This window comes from Rhineura floridana, chromosome 1 (assembly GCF_030035675.1).
Source record: "Rhineura floridana isolate rRhiFlo1 chromosome 1, rRhiFlo1.hap2, whole genome shotgun sequence".
In the NCBI taxonomy this organism is placed as follows: domain Eukaryota; kingdom Metazoa; phylum Chordata; class Lepidosauria; order Squamata; family Rhineuridae; genus Rhineura; species Rhineura floridana.
The window spans coordinates 166,674,452-166,689,631 of record NC_084480.1 but is presented as its reverse complement, the minus strand read 5'-3'; positions in this window follow the sequence as shown (position 1 = coordinate 166,689,631).

Here is a 15,180-nt window from a genome sequence, read left to right as displayed (position 1 = left end):
GGCTGTAACTGGTTGTTTAAAGGACTGTTTATCTTTTCTGCAGCCACTGGTTTCTTTTAAGGAACAAGTTGAAGCTGCAGGAACGTCTTTGAGGAAAGCTCCTCATGTCTTTTCTGATCCTTCAAGGAGTTTGTGATCCAGTTATCCAAGGGTCTCCTTGGAGTTCAGGAGAAGAGTTGTGAGTTCTGGTGCCAGCCAAACAACATGGTACAAGGACTCTGCAGCTGAAGATCCCTGGTCTGGAGCCATGACAATGGGGAACAAACTCCACAGAATTTCTGGGGATGGAAATATAAGGTCCACAAAAATAGTACTTTTGTTATGTGCCTTTAGGTTGATTACGACTTATGGCAACCCTATGAGTCTGCAACCTCAATGAGCATCTGTTATAAACCACCCTGTTCAGATCTTGTAAGTTCAAGTCTGTGGCTTCCTTTACAGAATCATTCCATCTCTTGTTTGGTCTTCCTCTTTTTCTACTCCCTTCTGTTTTTCTGAATACTATTGTCTTTTCTAGTAAATCATGTCCTCTCTTGATGTGTCCAAAGTATGATAACCTCGGTTTCATCATTTTAGCATCTAGTGATAGTTCTGGTTTAGTTGCTTCTAACACTCAATTATTTGTCTTTTTCATGGTCCAAAGTATTTGTAAACTCTCCTCCAACACCACATTTCAAATCATTTTTCTCTTATCCACTTTTTTCACTGTCCAACTTTCACATCCATACATAGAGATTGGGAATACCATGGTCTGAATGATCATGACTTTAGTGTTGATACATCTTTGAATTTGAGGACCTTTTCTAGTTCTTTCATAGCTGCCCTCCCCAGTCCTAGCCTTCTTCTAGTTTCTTGACTATTGACTCCTTTTTGGTTAATGACTGTGCCAAGGTATTGATAATCCTTGACAAGTTCAATGTCCTCACTGTCAACATTAAAGTTACATAAATCTTCTGTTGTCATTACTTTAGTCTTCTTGATGTTCAGCTGTAGTTCTGCTTTTGTGCTTTCTTCTTTCACTTTCTACAGCATTCATTTCAAATCATTACTGGTTTCTGCTAGTAGAAGCATAGAATAGTAGAGTTGGAAGGGTCTATAAGGCCATCAAGTCCAACCCCCTGTTCAATGCAGGAATCCAAATCAAAGCATTCCCAACAGATGTACTATGGTATCCATATCTTAAATTATGGTATGGTATCGTCTGCATATCTTAAATTATTGATATTTCTTCCTCCAATTTTCACATCTCCTTCATCTTGGTCCAATCCGGCTTTCCGTATGATATGATCTGCATATAAATTAAACAAATAGGGTAATAAAATACACTCCTGTCTCACACCCTTTCCGATGGGGAACCAATCGGTTTCTCCATATTCTGTCCTTACAGTAAACTTTTGTCCAGAGTATAGGTTACTCATCAGGACAATCAGATTTCTTTTAAAGCATTCCATAGTTTTTCATGATCTACACAGTCAAAGGCTTTGCTGTAATCTATAAAGCACAGGGTGATTTTCTTCTGAAATCCCTTGGTCAGTTCCATTATCCAATGTATGTTTGCGATATGATCTCTGGTACCTCTTCCTTTTCTAAATCCAGCTTGGATGTCTGGCATTTCTCATTCCATATATGGTAAGAGCCTTTGTTGTAGAATCTTGAGCATTACTTTACTTGCATGGGATATTAAGGCAATAGTTCAATAATTACTGCATTCTCTGGGATCCCTTTTCTTTGGAATTGGGATGTATATTGAACACTTCCAGTCTCCGGGCCATTGTTTAGTTTTCCATATTTGTTGACAAATTTTTGACAAAATTTGGACAGATTCATTGTCAGTAACTTGTAGCAATTCTATTGGTATGCCATCTGTTCCTGGTGATTTGTTTCTTCCAAGCACCTCAAGAGCAGCTTTCACCTCACATTCTAAAATTTCTGGTTCTTCATCGTACAGTTCCTCTGTGAATGAATCTGTCATCCTTGCATCTCTTTTATAGAGTTCTTCAGTGTATTGCTTCCATCTTCCTTTTATTTCATCTCTGTCAGTCAGTGCTCCCCTGTAGATTATTGAACATCCCTACTTTTGGTTTAAATTTCCCTTTCATTTCTCTAATCTTTTGGAATCTTGTTCTACCCTTTTTGTTGTCCTCTTCTATTTCTATACAATAACTATTGTAATAATTCTCTTTGTCTCTACGTACTAGTCGCTGTATTGTGGCATTTAGGGTTCTGACTGTGTTTCTATTTCCTTTTGCTTTTGCTATCCTCTCTTTAACCATTTTAAGAGTTTGGTCAGTCATCCATTGAGGTCTTTCTCTCTTTTTAACTAGAGGTATTGCCTTTTTGCATTCTTCCCTGATAATGTCTCTGACTTCAGTCCATAGTTTTTCTGGTTCTCTAACAACTAAGTTTAAAGCCTCAAATCTGTTCCTTATTTGATTTTTATATTCTTCTGGGATGTTATTTAAATTGTATTTTGGTGTTATGATTGCTTTGTTGTTCTTCTTTAGCTTCACTCTGATTTTTTATATTGACAGTTCATGTTCTGTACCACAGTCTGCTCCTGGTCTTGTTTTTGCAGAAAGTATGGAACTTCTCCTGCTCCCAATTATATAATCAATTTGATTCCTATATTGACCATTTGGTGATGACCACGTGTAAAGTCGTCTTTTCAGTTGCTCAAAAAATGTGTTTGCGAGAAACAAATCATTGGCTTCACAGAATTCAATGTCTTTCTCTTGCTTCATTTCTATCTCCTAAGCTCCATTTCCCCACAATTCCTAGTTCTTCTCTACTTTTGCATTCCAGTCCCCCATGATCAGAACATCTTGTTTTGGTGTGTGATCAATTTCTTCCTGTACTTCTGCATAAAATCTCTCCAGTTCCTCTTCTTCTGCGTTTGCCGTTGGAGCGTAGACTTGGATGATGGGTATGTTAATAGGTTTCCCATTTAATCTCATTGATATCACTCGCTCAGACCTTGCATTATAGCTCCTAATTGCTTTTGCTACATCACTTCTCACTATTGAAGCAACCCCGTTTCTTCTTAATTTCTCATTTCCTGCATAAAATATTTTATAGTTGCTTGATTGAAAGTGTTCTATTACTGTCCATTTTAATTCACTCACGCCAAGTATTGTAATGTTGATGCATTCCATTTCTTGCTTGACAATTTCTAACTTTCCCTGGTTCATCCTTCTCACATTTCATGTTCCTATTGTGTGCGTTGTACAACTCCGGACTCTCCTTTTGCATCTGTGCACATCAGCCTCTGGGCTTCCTTTCAGCTTTGACCCAGCTGCGTCATTAGTCACAGCGCTACTTGTACTTGTCCTTTGTTCTTCCCCAGTAGCTCATTGAGTACCTTCTGACCTGAGGGTCTCATCTTCCAGCACTATCTCATGTTGCATTTTGGATACTCTGTTCATAGGGTTTTCATGGTAAGAGGTATTCAGAGGTGGTTTACCATTGCCTTCCTCTGAGTTTGGATGCATCTTAGTCTGGTGCCTCAGCTTTGTCCATTCCGCTTTGGGTGCCTCTGCTAGGAGCTTAGCCTCTTGGTCTAGACTCCTGATGACATTGCTCTCAGCTTCTTTGACACTCTCAAACCCCCTCAACACATTAATGTGTGCATCCTAGAGGAGGTAAAAAAAAACTAGAAATAGTACTGGGAGCAGTTTATCATCATGCTGACCACCCTGAGGTGATCTTAAGATGGAGAAAGTAATCAGGGAGGATAGTCAATAGTGAAATTAGTGATCTCAACTGTCCTATTGAAAGGGTAAATATGCATTCTAATCTTGACAACAGGCAACATTTCAGGATGTGATAAATGGTGTACCCTAGAACAGTTGGTTGTGAAATTAATAAAAAGGAAGACAACCCTATATAAGTTGTGCCCAGGATCTAGTGCAATGTACACTGCTGTCAAAATCAACATTTATTTGAGGGCTAAGTTACCCAGAAGATCCAACACTGTCACACATAGTTTAAAAAGAGCAAATTTCTCAAAGATATGAGGATTCAAAGACAATTGAAAGGTAAAGTTAAGAGGCTTGAGTTCTTTAAGGATGATTGGAGGTTGTAACCATAATAATAGAAGCTCAATAGAATGCATGATTTAAATCACAAAAGATAAAGGAAAAAAGTCCAAGAGGATGCTGAGACAAGGAACTAATAAAAAGTGAGAAGACTTCCTTTAAAATACAGAAGGCCTGCCCATATGAGAAAAATACTAAAGAACACACATTCTGGAAACACAAATGTAAATAAAAAATGCCAAGCAGGCAATGTACTAAGAAACACATTGCTGAAAATATAAAGATAAGTAATAAAAACTAATTTAACTACATCAGAAGCAGGAAATAAGCAGGGATGCTGTTGGACTGTTAGATGACAAAGAAGAGAAAACTAAAAGAGATTACAAAGAAACTGCATGAATTATTTGCATTGGTTTTCAAAGCAGAAGATACCAAACAAATAACCATGCATGGATTGTTTTGGGGACTGAGGTGGACGGCGGGGAGGAATATGTATATAAAGCACTAAAAATACTCTGAAAAAATGAAAGGGACTTCCTTCAAGTCTCTCCCGACCCTATGAATAGGGTTTTCATGGTAAGTGGTATTCAGAGGGGGTTTACCATTGCCTTCCTCTGAGGCTGAGAGGCAGTGACTGGCCCAAGGTCACCCAGTGAGCTTCATGGCTGTGTGGGGATTCAAACCCTGGTCTCCCAGGTATAGTCCAACACACTAATCACTACATCACGCTGGCTCTCAAAAAACCCCAAACTCTAAAACATCATAAAACAGACTTTAAAATATATTAAAACAAAACAACTTTAAGAAATTTTTTAAAAAAGCTTCGAAAAACATCTTTTTAAAAAAAAAGTTTTAAAAACATTAAAAAGCAATTCCAGCACAGATGCAGACTGGGATAAGGTCTCTACTTAAAAGGTTTGTCGAAAGAGGAAGTTCTTCAGTAGGTGCTGAAAAGATAACAGAGATGGTGCCTGTCTAATATTTAAGGGGAGGGAATTCCAAAGAGTAGGTGCCACTACACTAAAGGTCTGCTTCCTATGTTGTGCGGAATGGACCTCCTGATAAGACGATATCTGGAGGAGGCCATCAGCTGCAGAGCACAGTGATTGACTGGGTATATAAGGGATAAGATGGTAGCTAATAGCCAGTGCAATTCTTTCAGCAGCAGGGTAACATGTTGGTGATACCCTGCCCCAGTGAGCCGTCTCACTGCTGCATTTTGCACCAGCTGCAGCTTCTGGACCAACTTCAAGACCACAGAGTGCATTACAGTAATACAGCCTGGAGGTTACCACTGCATGGACAACACTGGTCAGGTTATCCCTGCCCAGAAACGGTCACAGCTTCTTATCAGCCAAAGCTGGGAAAAGGCACTTCTAGCCACGGAGGTCACCTGGGCCTCTAGCAACAAAGATGGATCCAGGAGCATCTGCAGACCAGGAACCTGCTGAGAGGATGACCCCATCCAAAGCAGGCAACTGACCAGTTATCTGAACTTGAGAACCACCAACCCACAGCGCCTCCATCTTGCTAGGATTCAGCCTCAGTTTCTTGGCCCTCATCCAGCCCATCACCAAGTCCAGGCAGCGATCCAGGGCTTGCAGGGCCTCTCCTGATTCAGATGTTACAGAGAAATAGAGCTGGGTATCATCAGCATACTGCTGACACCTTGCCCCAGATCTCCTGATGACCGCTCCCAAGGGCTTCATAAAGATGCTAAACCACATGGGGACAAGATGGTACCCTGTGGCACCCCAGGGCACAACTGCATGGGGCCCAAAAAACAATCACCCAATGCTATTCTCTGAAAGCGACCCTGAAGGTAGGATCAGAACCACTGTAAAACAGTGCCTCCAATACCCATTTCACCAAGTTGGCCCAGAGGAATACCATGGTCAATGGTATCAAAAGCCACCAAGAGATCAAGGAAAAATAACAGGGTTGCACTCCTCCTGTCCTTCTCCTGATAAAGAAGTGACCAAGTCCAATTCATTCCCATAACCAGGCCTGAACCCAGACTAGAATGGGTCAAGATAATCTGTTTCATCCAAGAGTACTTGCAATTGCTGTGCCACAGCCCTCTCAATCACCTTTCCTAAAAAGGGGGTATTTGTGAAAGGCAGTAGTCACAAACCAGTGGGTCCAGGGTGGGCTTTTTCAGGTTCTAGGTCAAAGTGACAAACTAAAAAATAGCAAGTCTCAGGGAGCAGTTTACACCTGAGAGTATTTCTTCATAAATTATCTAGAGTCAGGGATGTGAAAGGAAGAGGGCAGGTTTGTGGAGGATACCAAATTATTCAGGATGGTGAAAATCCAAGCAAATTGCAAGGAACTACAAAATAATCTCACCAAATGATGCAAGCAGGGAACAAAATGGCAAATGAGCTTTAGTGTAAGTGTAACGTCATGCACATTGGAGCAAAAAATCCTAATTTTGCATGTATACAGTTGGCGTCTAAACAGATGGTTGCTGACCTACACTAGACAGACTAAACACCTTTTTCATTGTGGCTAAAAGTAGCTGCAAGGAGTGGGCAATTTGGAGCAGTCCTATCATTCCTTCTGTACCACAGCCCCATTGAAATCACTCCACCCACACCCAGGAAATGCTATTAGTCGTTGTGCCATGGTCTAAATCCAAATTGTATATGCTTTTATAACAAACAAAAAACCAACAAAGATGCATTCTGGCATCTCTGATGACACAACTAATAAGTGTAGCCCTGACCAAGAATAAATCTTGGAGTTATGGGGTCAGAACAATAAACTATGGTGGTGCTATTGTGGTAATGAATGAAAATTCGATCCCATGGAGTATTAACTAAGAGATTAAAAGGAAAATGGCCAGTATAATGATGCCTTTTTATAAATTTATGGTGTTGCCACATTTGGCATACTTAGTGTAGCTCTGATTGTTTCTTCTCAAGAAGAATAATTGTAGAGCTAGAAAAGATGCAGAAAATGGCAACCACAAGGAGTTGGAGTAGATTCTCTGGCAGGAAAGGCTAAGTATTGGGGTAGGGGAAAATGTTGACACAGAAAAAAGACAACTGAAAAGAAGTATAATAGAGGTTTATAAAATCATACATGGATTCGAGTGGGGTGGACTACAGCAGTCAATGTGGTGACTTATTTCAGATTCCAACTCCCATCATTCATGACCATTGACCATGCTGAGAGCTGATGCAGATTGTAGTCCATAATATCTGGAGGGCACCAGATTGACTACCCATGGTGTGAAGAGACAGTAATTTTGTCCCTCTTTTATAATACCAGAACTCAGGGTCACCCAGTGAAATTGATCAGCAGTACATTCAGGATTCAAATGCAAAGATGTATAACTGAACACTAAAGTCTGGATCATTCAGACCATGGTATTCCCGATCTCTGTGTATGGATGTGAAAGTTGGACAGTGAAAAAAGTGGATAAGAGAAAAATCAACTCATTTGAAATGTGGTGCTGGAGAAGAGCTTTGCTCATACCATGGACTGCGAAAAAGACAAATAATTGGGTGTTAGAACAAATTAAACCAGAACTGTCATTAGAATTAAACTGTCATTAAAATGATGAAACTGAGCTTATCATAGTTCGGACACATAATGAGAAGACAGGATTCATCGGAAAAGATAATAATGCTGGGAAAAAACAGAAGGGAGTAGAAAAAGAGGAAGACCAAACAAGAGATGGATTGATTCCGTTAAGGAAACCACAGACCTGAACTTACAAGATTGGAACAGGTGGTTCATGACAGATGCTCTTGGAGGTCACTGAGCATATGGTGAGTGGTGGCAACACCTGCAATCAGCCCAAATAACAGAAACAAGACATGTGCTGTGCTGATCTTGTTTTACCAGGGAGGAAGCAACAATATTAAAACAGTTGATATAGTTCAGATAGTCACTTTAAATATGTTTGATTTACTTTGCAATTTTAGTGAAGTTTCCTATAGGAAATCATTCTCTTTCGCTTCTGTTTCTGTGAAAATGTGAAGTACAGAAAGAGTTTGCAACACTAAAAAAAAGCTCCAAAAACAATTTTGGAAAAATGGCACTGACTGTACTGCAGAATAGCTTCCAATGGACATCAGGAGAGTCTGAGTTTGCACAAGATAAAACAGTGGGAGGTGAAATGTATTCTAACAAAATTCTAGGCAGAGCTTGGAAAAGTTACTTTTTTGAACTACAACTCCTATCAGCCCCAGCCAGCATGACCACTGCATTGGGCTGATGGGAGTTGTAGTTCAAAAAAGTAACTTTTCCAAGCTCTGATTCTAGGTATGCTCTGTTTTTAATTTACCATGCCCTCCTTTTCTTAAGAGGAGTAGTTTAAGCATAGCAGGCTGAAAACATGAATCTTGGGCAGGCCAAGTTTGTTTTTTCCAACAGCTAGAGTCATTGCTTAAGTCATTCATTGGAGATCACTCAGGATGACTGAGTCTGTATCCACCACCCATGTGCCGGTCCATGACTAGGGGCTTCTGGATTTCACAGTCCTTCCCCTGTTGCCATTCGCCAATCACCATGGGACTTTTGGTTTGGTTTGGTTTGCTTGGAAGACTCCTGTGCGTGAATTTATTTTATGTGGGGAGATCGGCACACGACGATCAACACACAATCTTGACAGAAAAAGGCTTTGATCCAATGGCATGGATACCATATCTGCTGCAGCCTTCATCTGCCTTCACAGCCATTGTAACACACACATTGTTATCCTCCGCCTGTTCTGCCATTGAGGACTTTCTTGGATTGTTCTTTGTCTGGTTCCTCTCCCTTGACCTTACTGCCATGGGTGACCCTGCTGGGAGTACATGACTCCCAATGGCATCGCTCACAGGGTTCATTGGAACATGCAAGCCCACTCACCGGTACAAGGTGATGATCCAGTGAGGGGATTGCTTAAGTAGCAACATATTGTAATCAGTCTGATTTTACATCAAACTGCAGTTTCAGATTCAACTGCACCCAAAACAGAAATAGAGCATAACCTCCAGTCTGAAACACAAAAGGCTGTCTTCACCATCATATCATATTGATGAATAAAAAGACTTTGAAATTAATAAAACTAAATTTGACACAAGTTTGTAGGATGAATAATGAGAGAAGTATAATATTCTGGATTAGATTCTCTGTAGAAACAGTAATCACACAGAAAAGAAGCAATGTAAGAAGAACACCAACAAACTACAAAAATGTAATTCTCCATCTTTGGAGATGGCAGGTGTTGCCACCACTCCCCATATGCTCAGAGGCACGTTACCAAATTCTTCCAAGCTACACAGGAAGTGGATTGAACTGTGAAAGACCAACCCAAATGGTGTTTGCATTTTGACCAATTTGTAGGGCAGTCCAATATCTCAGAGAGGAGTTCAGGTCTCCTGCTCCCCTGGTGCATTCACTATAGCTGCCCAATTTCCCTGCTTCTTAAAATTTGATACAAATACCTGTTGGCTATAGGTACATTATTATATTGCAATGTTTTTTGCCTATTAGTGAATTTTCACTAATATATGCATTTTATATAATATGCATGTTATAATATACTTATAATATGCAGGTATGTGCATATTTTCTACACTTCACTTGGCTGGAGAACTGTACTGCAAAATTTAGAGAACTGTCAATATTGAAGGGTGGCTGGGTTTTGGTTCATGTATTGTTTCAGAAAGTGAGAATTAGGAAGGTTTGCCTTTAAATGTGAACTTAAATAAATTTCTTCCTCGTCTGTAATCACATCTTAACTTCCAGAGCCATTTCTATTGAGTACTTTCCCTATTAGTGAAAGGCTCAAGTGACTGAGCATTTTTAAGTTTAGGAAAAAAGATAGAGGAAGATAAGATTCAAGTTTATAATATCTAGAACTTGAGAGCACCCAAATAAACCTATTGACAGAAGCATCAGGACTGACAAAATACTTTTACACAATGCATGCTTTTCTTACAGAATTCACTACAAAGATAGGTAGTACCACCCACCAGCTTAAATGGCTTTTTTAAAAACAACAAAGGATTAGACAAATTTATGGAGTGTAAGTCTATTACCCATGATGGCTAAGTGAAATCTTCATTTTTTGCTGCCCTGGGCTCCTACTGGGAGGAAGGAGGGATATAATAATAATAATAATAATAATAATAATAATAATAATAATAATAATAATAATTTTTGTGATGTTGTATGGGAAAATATCTCGCAAGACATCTCAATGTAACAAGGAAGTGTAGGATGGCATGCTCAATTCCCCTGTCCCATGCTCCTGACTCATGCCCCTGCTTCCCAGCCAGGTGGGCCTTTTGGCATGCTTTCTCTAATCCTGTCTATGTAGAATACAATAGTACATAGTCTGGAAAGCTTTGTTTATGCAACACAGATGAGGTAGGAGTGGCCCTTAATTGGCAAAAATAGTCAGTGGATGACAATCGCTCGTTACTGAATATGTTTTCTGTCACTGCTAAAGCCTGGGAACTTGGCCTTCAAGGCAGGTGCTATGAATCATGCTGCTACAAAGCTCAAGGACACTGACCAACAGAATTGATAAACAAAGACAGAAGCGTGAGACCCAAATTAAAAAAAAACACCCCCACAGGTATAGCTAGTTAAAGTCACAGGTGCAAAACCGCACCCAAATCCAGGGGCCCTTTTGGGTATAAATAAGGCTCCCTATGTCCTGCTCAGGGAGCCTCAACACAGAATGAGTCCAGCATGGTGCTGTATATGTACTGGGCAGCTGGGATCTCTCTGTTGTTGTTACCTGGGGCTTCCAACAGAAAGGAGACTGTAAGATAACTATGCTCAAGAGCTACTTTTATCTGTTTATTGCCTTGCCTGCTGTGAGAACACCAACTGCTCTCAATGAAAGCATTGTAAGTTTTCTTCCCCCCCCCCCCAGTCTGATCACTGTCTTTGAAATCAATCCCCAAACTTTCTGGCAAAACAGATGTTACACCTCTGAATACCAGGTGCTGGGAACAAGCAACAGATGTGGCCAGCATGTTCACGCCCACCCTGTGAGTGCCCAGAGGCATGTGGCTGGCCACTATTGGTTTTTTAAAAGCAGATCTTGATGTTTTTCACAACTAGCAAAAATGAATCAGCATGTACAATGTTCTATCAGCTGTGGATTCAGTTGCAGTGAGCAAGCTATATTACATGCAAGTGTGCTGGTCTGATGGACATGTCTGCAAAATGAAATAAAAATGATTCTGCATTTTAATTGGCTGTGTAGCATCATTATATCATCCTATTCACCATGAGATGACCAATATAGCTGATGATACAGTAAACACTGACCTCATCCACTGGCTTTGTTTACCATCTCTTTCATCAGGGGTGTAGTCACCCAGGGTTTTGGGTTGTCTTAGACCCCGTCCCAATGTCTCCAGCATCCTATGAGACAATCAGCATGAAAACGGAGTGTGTTAGCCATTCAGAAGAGTTTTCTAATGTGCTTCCTTGTCCTTTCCTGCTGATTGGAGCCAATTAGAGTGAAATGAGGTGAATCAACCACTGAGAAGACTCTTCTCAGCAGCCAAGACTCTTCTTTTATGCTTATTGGCTCCTAGGGATGTCTGTTGTTGTGGGAGAAGGCATTAATAAGGATCTCATTCTGAACCCAGCAGCAAAAAAAGGGGGTTGGGGAATGTGGCTTTGAATAACAAGAAGGGACCCTGTACTTCTGAATACAATACTGCTCAGCATACAGCCAAACCTACTTAGCTGTGTGGCATTTCAGTTATTAAATTCTCTAGCTGACCTATTTCAGCCAGGATTGCCTCATTGTTCCAGGAGAAACACTGCTCAACAAATGTCCTGATTTTCAATAAGGAATTATGTTATCCCTTACTTTCTTTTTCTCATGCCAAGAACAACCCAGGAACCGCCCCCCACTACCTGAACTTTCCTCATAGGAGTGTTCAGTAAAATACAATTTAAAAGGTTTAACTACTGACTGGTTCCCTTTTTCAGAGTTGCAAGAAAGGCTTGAGGGGTGAAAGGAGTGTATAGGCAATGGAAATGCTTTCTGGCTTCCTCTTTTATTGATGAGAAATCAAGACGTATACTGGAAAATGGAAAACAACAAATATATTTTTGTATGGAGGGGAACAGAATTATGTGTTATCTGATTCTAGTTTGTTGGCATTAAAGATAGTGCTTGTGTTTAACTTCTAACTGTATTTATTTATTGAAAATCTTAACCACTCTTCAGAGAATTCCAGGGCAGCATACAAAATTGTGAATTAAACTATTCACATCATATAAATACAATATTTAAAAACCCAGAAATAAACAACAAAATAAATACAAGCTAAAAATGAAGAGCCGGAAACCCAACATCATCTAAAATGTAATTTGAAATGCCTGAGCAAATAGGAAGGCATCAAAAGAGTGTAATATTGGCACTAGATACGCCTCCTTGGGGAGGCATTCCAAAGTCTCGGCAACCCTACAGAAACAGCCATCTCCTTTTTGACTACATAGCATGTCTCTGTTTTTAAATTTGTATATTTGTTTTTAATGTTTTTAATTGTTGTAAACCACCCAGAGAGCTTCAACTATGGGGTGGTATACAAATGAAATCAATCAATCAATCAGTCAGGTACTTGGCAAGACAGAAGACATGGGTAGCTGCTTCCTCAGGTATCTGGGTCTGAAGCCATTTAGGGCTTTAAAAGTAAGCACCAGCACCTTGAATTGGGCTCAGAAGGGAATAGTCATTATACTCCTTTCAGAATAGGTGTAAAATTACCAGTCCTCATTGTACTAGTCAAAACTGTGACAACTACAATCTGCACTAACTGAAGCTTCAAGATCATCTTTAAGGGCAGCCTCACAAATAATGCATTGCTGTAAGCCAGCTGGGCGTTTGCCAGAGTGTGAATCACTGTGGCAAGTCTATCCCTGTCCAGGCATGCCCACAGCTGGTGAACCAACTGAAGCTGACAAATGGCACTCTGGGCAACTAAGACCACCAGGGTCTTAACTGACAAATCTGGATCAAGGAGTACCACCAAACTGTGTACCTACTCTTTCAGGGAGAGTACAGTCCCATCCACAAACAACTGAACACAGTTTCCTCAGCATAAGGACTACCTACCCACAGTGCCCCCATTGTATCACGTCCTATTTGAGTTTATTTAGTTCATCCATCCCATTATGAGTCCAGACAGCAGTCAGCTCCTCCACAGTCTCACCTGATTCAGAGTTGAGTGTCATAAAGACAGAGATTTATTTGTTTATTTTATTTAACAAAATGTATATACTACTTGATTATAACAGAGCCTCAAAGCGGTTTACAAAAAAGGCTTGTAAACAGATGCTGGGGCTTTACTCTGTGTGGGAAATACACCCTGCTTAATTCTAAGCGTGGGGAGGGGGGAGGCTGCATATGCTTTGTGGTGAGATGAAAGCACTCAGCATATGCTTAGAGTCACTCTGTTACTTAACTGTTATTAAGAATCCTTTGCCATTAACTTATTGCTGTTCCCCATTGTTCCTCAACTGTAAAATGGGGGCATTGCGATGGTATAACTGCAATATACTTCATTTGTATTTGTTTTTATCGTATAGTGTGTGACTTCCCTTACTATTTTTGTCATCTGGAGCTATTGGCTTGCAGGCACTTTTAGTTCCTGCTTTCTATTCATGGCACATCCAGGTGGGTTATGTTAATCCCATCATTATCCAGAAGGTCACACTCCCAAGGCTGCCAGCCTCTGCCCTTCGCTCCTCCACAGCAGTGTCTCTATTTTCATCTGTGTTGGAGGATATGGATAGTACTATCCCGTTCACCATGTGATCTCCAATTAACTGGGAGTGCCCATACCTACCTGAGGCAGAGGATGACACAGAAATAAAAAAGGAAAATGGCATTGTAGCAGCAGAGAGCAGCGAACAGGAAGTTTTGTGGTGTTTTTTCTTTTCTTAGTATTTTTGGGAAAATATTTCAGCACCCCTGCCTTGAGTCTAAAATCGAAATGGGAAGTGCTACAGCTCTATAAAACAAGCATTCTGCCACTGAGCTGTGGGCCCTCTTCATACATAAACATGTTCCCATATATCTGCTGTATAAATAGTGTTTTTCATTTTCCTCTCATCACCTGAAGATGGCTGTGCGGGCATCAGATAGTTTTGCCACAAGTGGACAGCAGTCCGTTACAGGATTTTCACAATCTTTCCACGTAGGCACATCTCTGCAAGACTGGCAGCCACTGCTCTAGACAGAATGAAAATGGATTCTGAATTACCTTGCTTTTCTTAGAGACCACCCAATCTGCAAAGGTCAGGGTTAAGGCCATTACTAACGTAGCGCTTGGAAGCTGTGAACAGGGCCGTCTTCCCTGCAGTCTGGTATGTGGATAAGCAGAGAACTTCTGTGACTGACAATACTGACACTTCAGAAACACAGAGCTTAGTGACTAAAAGCTGATGTTGTACAATACCTTAGGCTTCAAAAGCATTTGGAGAAATTATTTAGGGGTATGAGGCATTTTTATAGAGAGTTGGAAACTAGAGTTCTGGTGTTCTGTCCTTGTTCTCAATGAGGAGGTAAACCTGTATCTGGGTTGTACTAATCAACTGTAGGTGGGAACTCACATAACTGAATTTTTATTGTTACAGCTGGATGCTGTAAAGAACTCTCACTGGGGGGTCAACTCTCAAGCCCAGGGCAATTGATCCTGGCCAGGCACAATCCATGTCTCCCTTTCCAGGGCTGAGTTAAACCATTCATTCATTGGCAATCACTCGTGGCCGAGTAAGATTGTCTTCCAAGATAAAGTCTTTAACAGTGGGTCCATAAGTTACTGTGGAGGCCAATTCTGGATCCACACAGCCTCCCACAGTGAGGACATAGGCTTCCAGATGGAAGATGGTCGCGATGAGGATTTGTTTGATGTGCCTTCTGCTTAGCTTATTTGTCCCATTTGCCCTGTATTCGTGCTTCTTCAAAGTCCACAGCGCCTTTGATAATAGCCGACCTCCGTTTGGGACGTTCATGGGCCAAGACTTCCCAGTTCTCGATGCTCATGTTAATTTTTTTTAGATTCGCTTTAAGAACATCTTTAAACCTCTTTTGCTGTCCACCTATGTTCCATTTTCCATCCTTAAGTTGGGAGTAAAGTAGCTGCTTTGGAAGACAGTGATTAGGCATTCA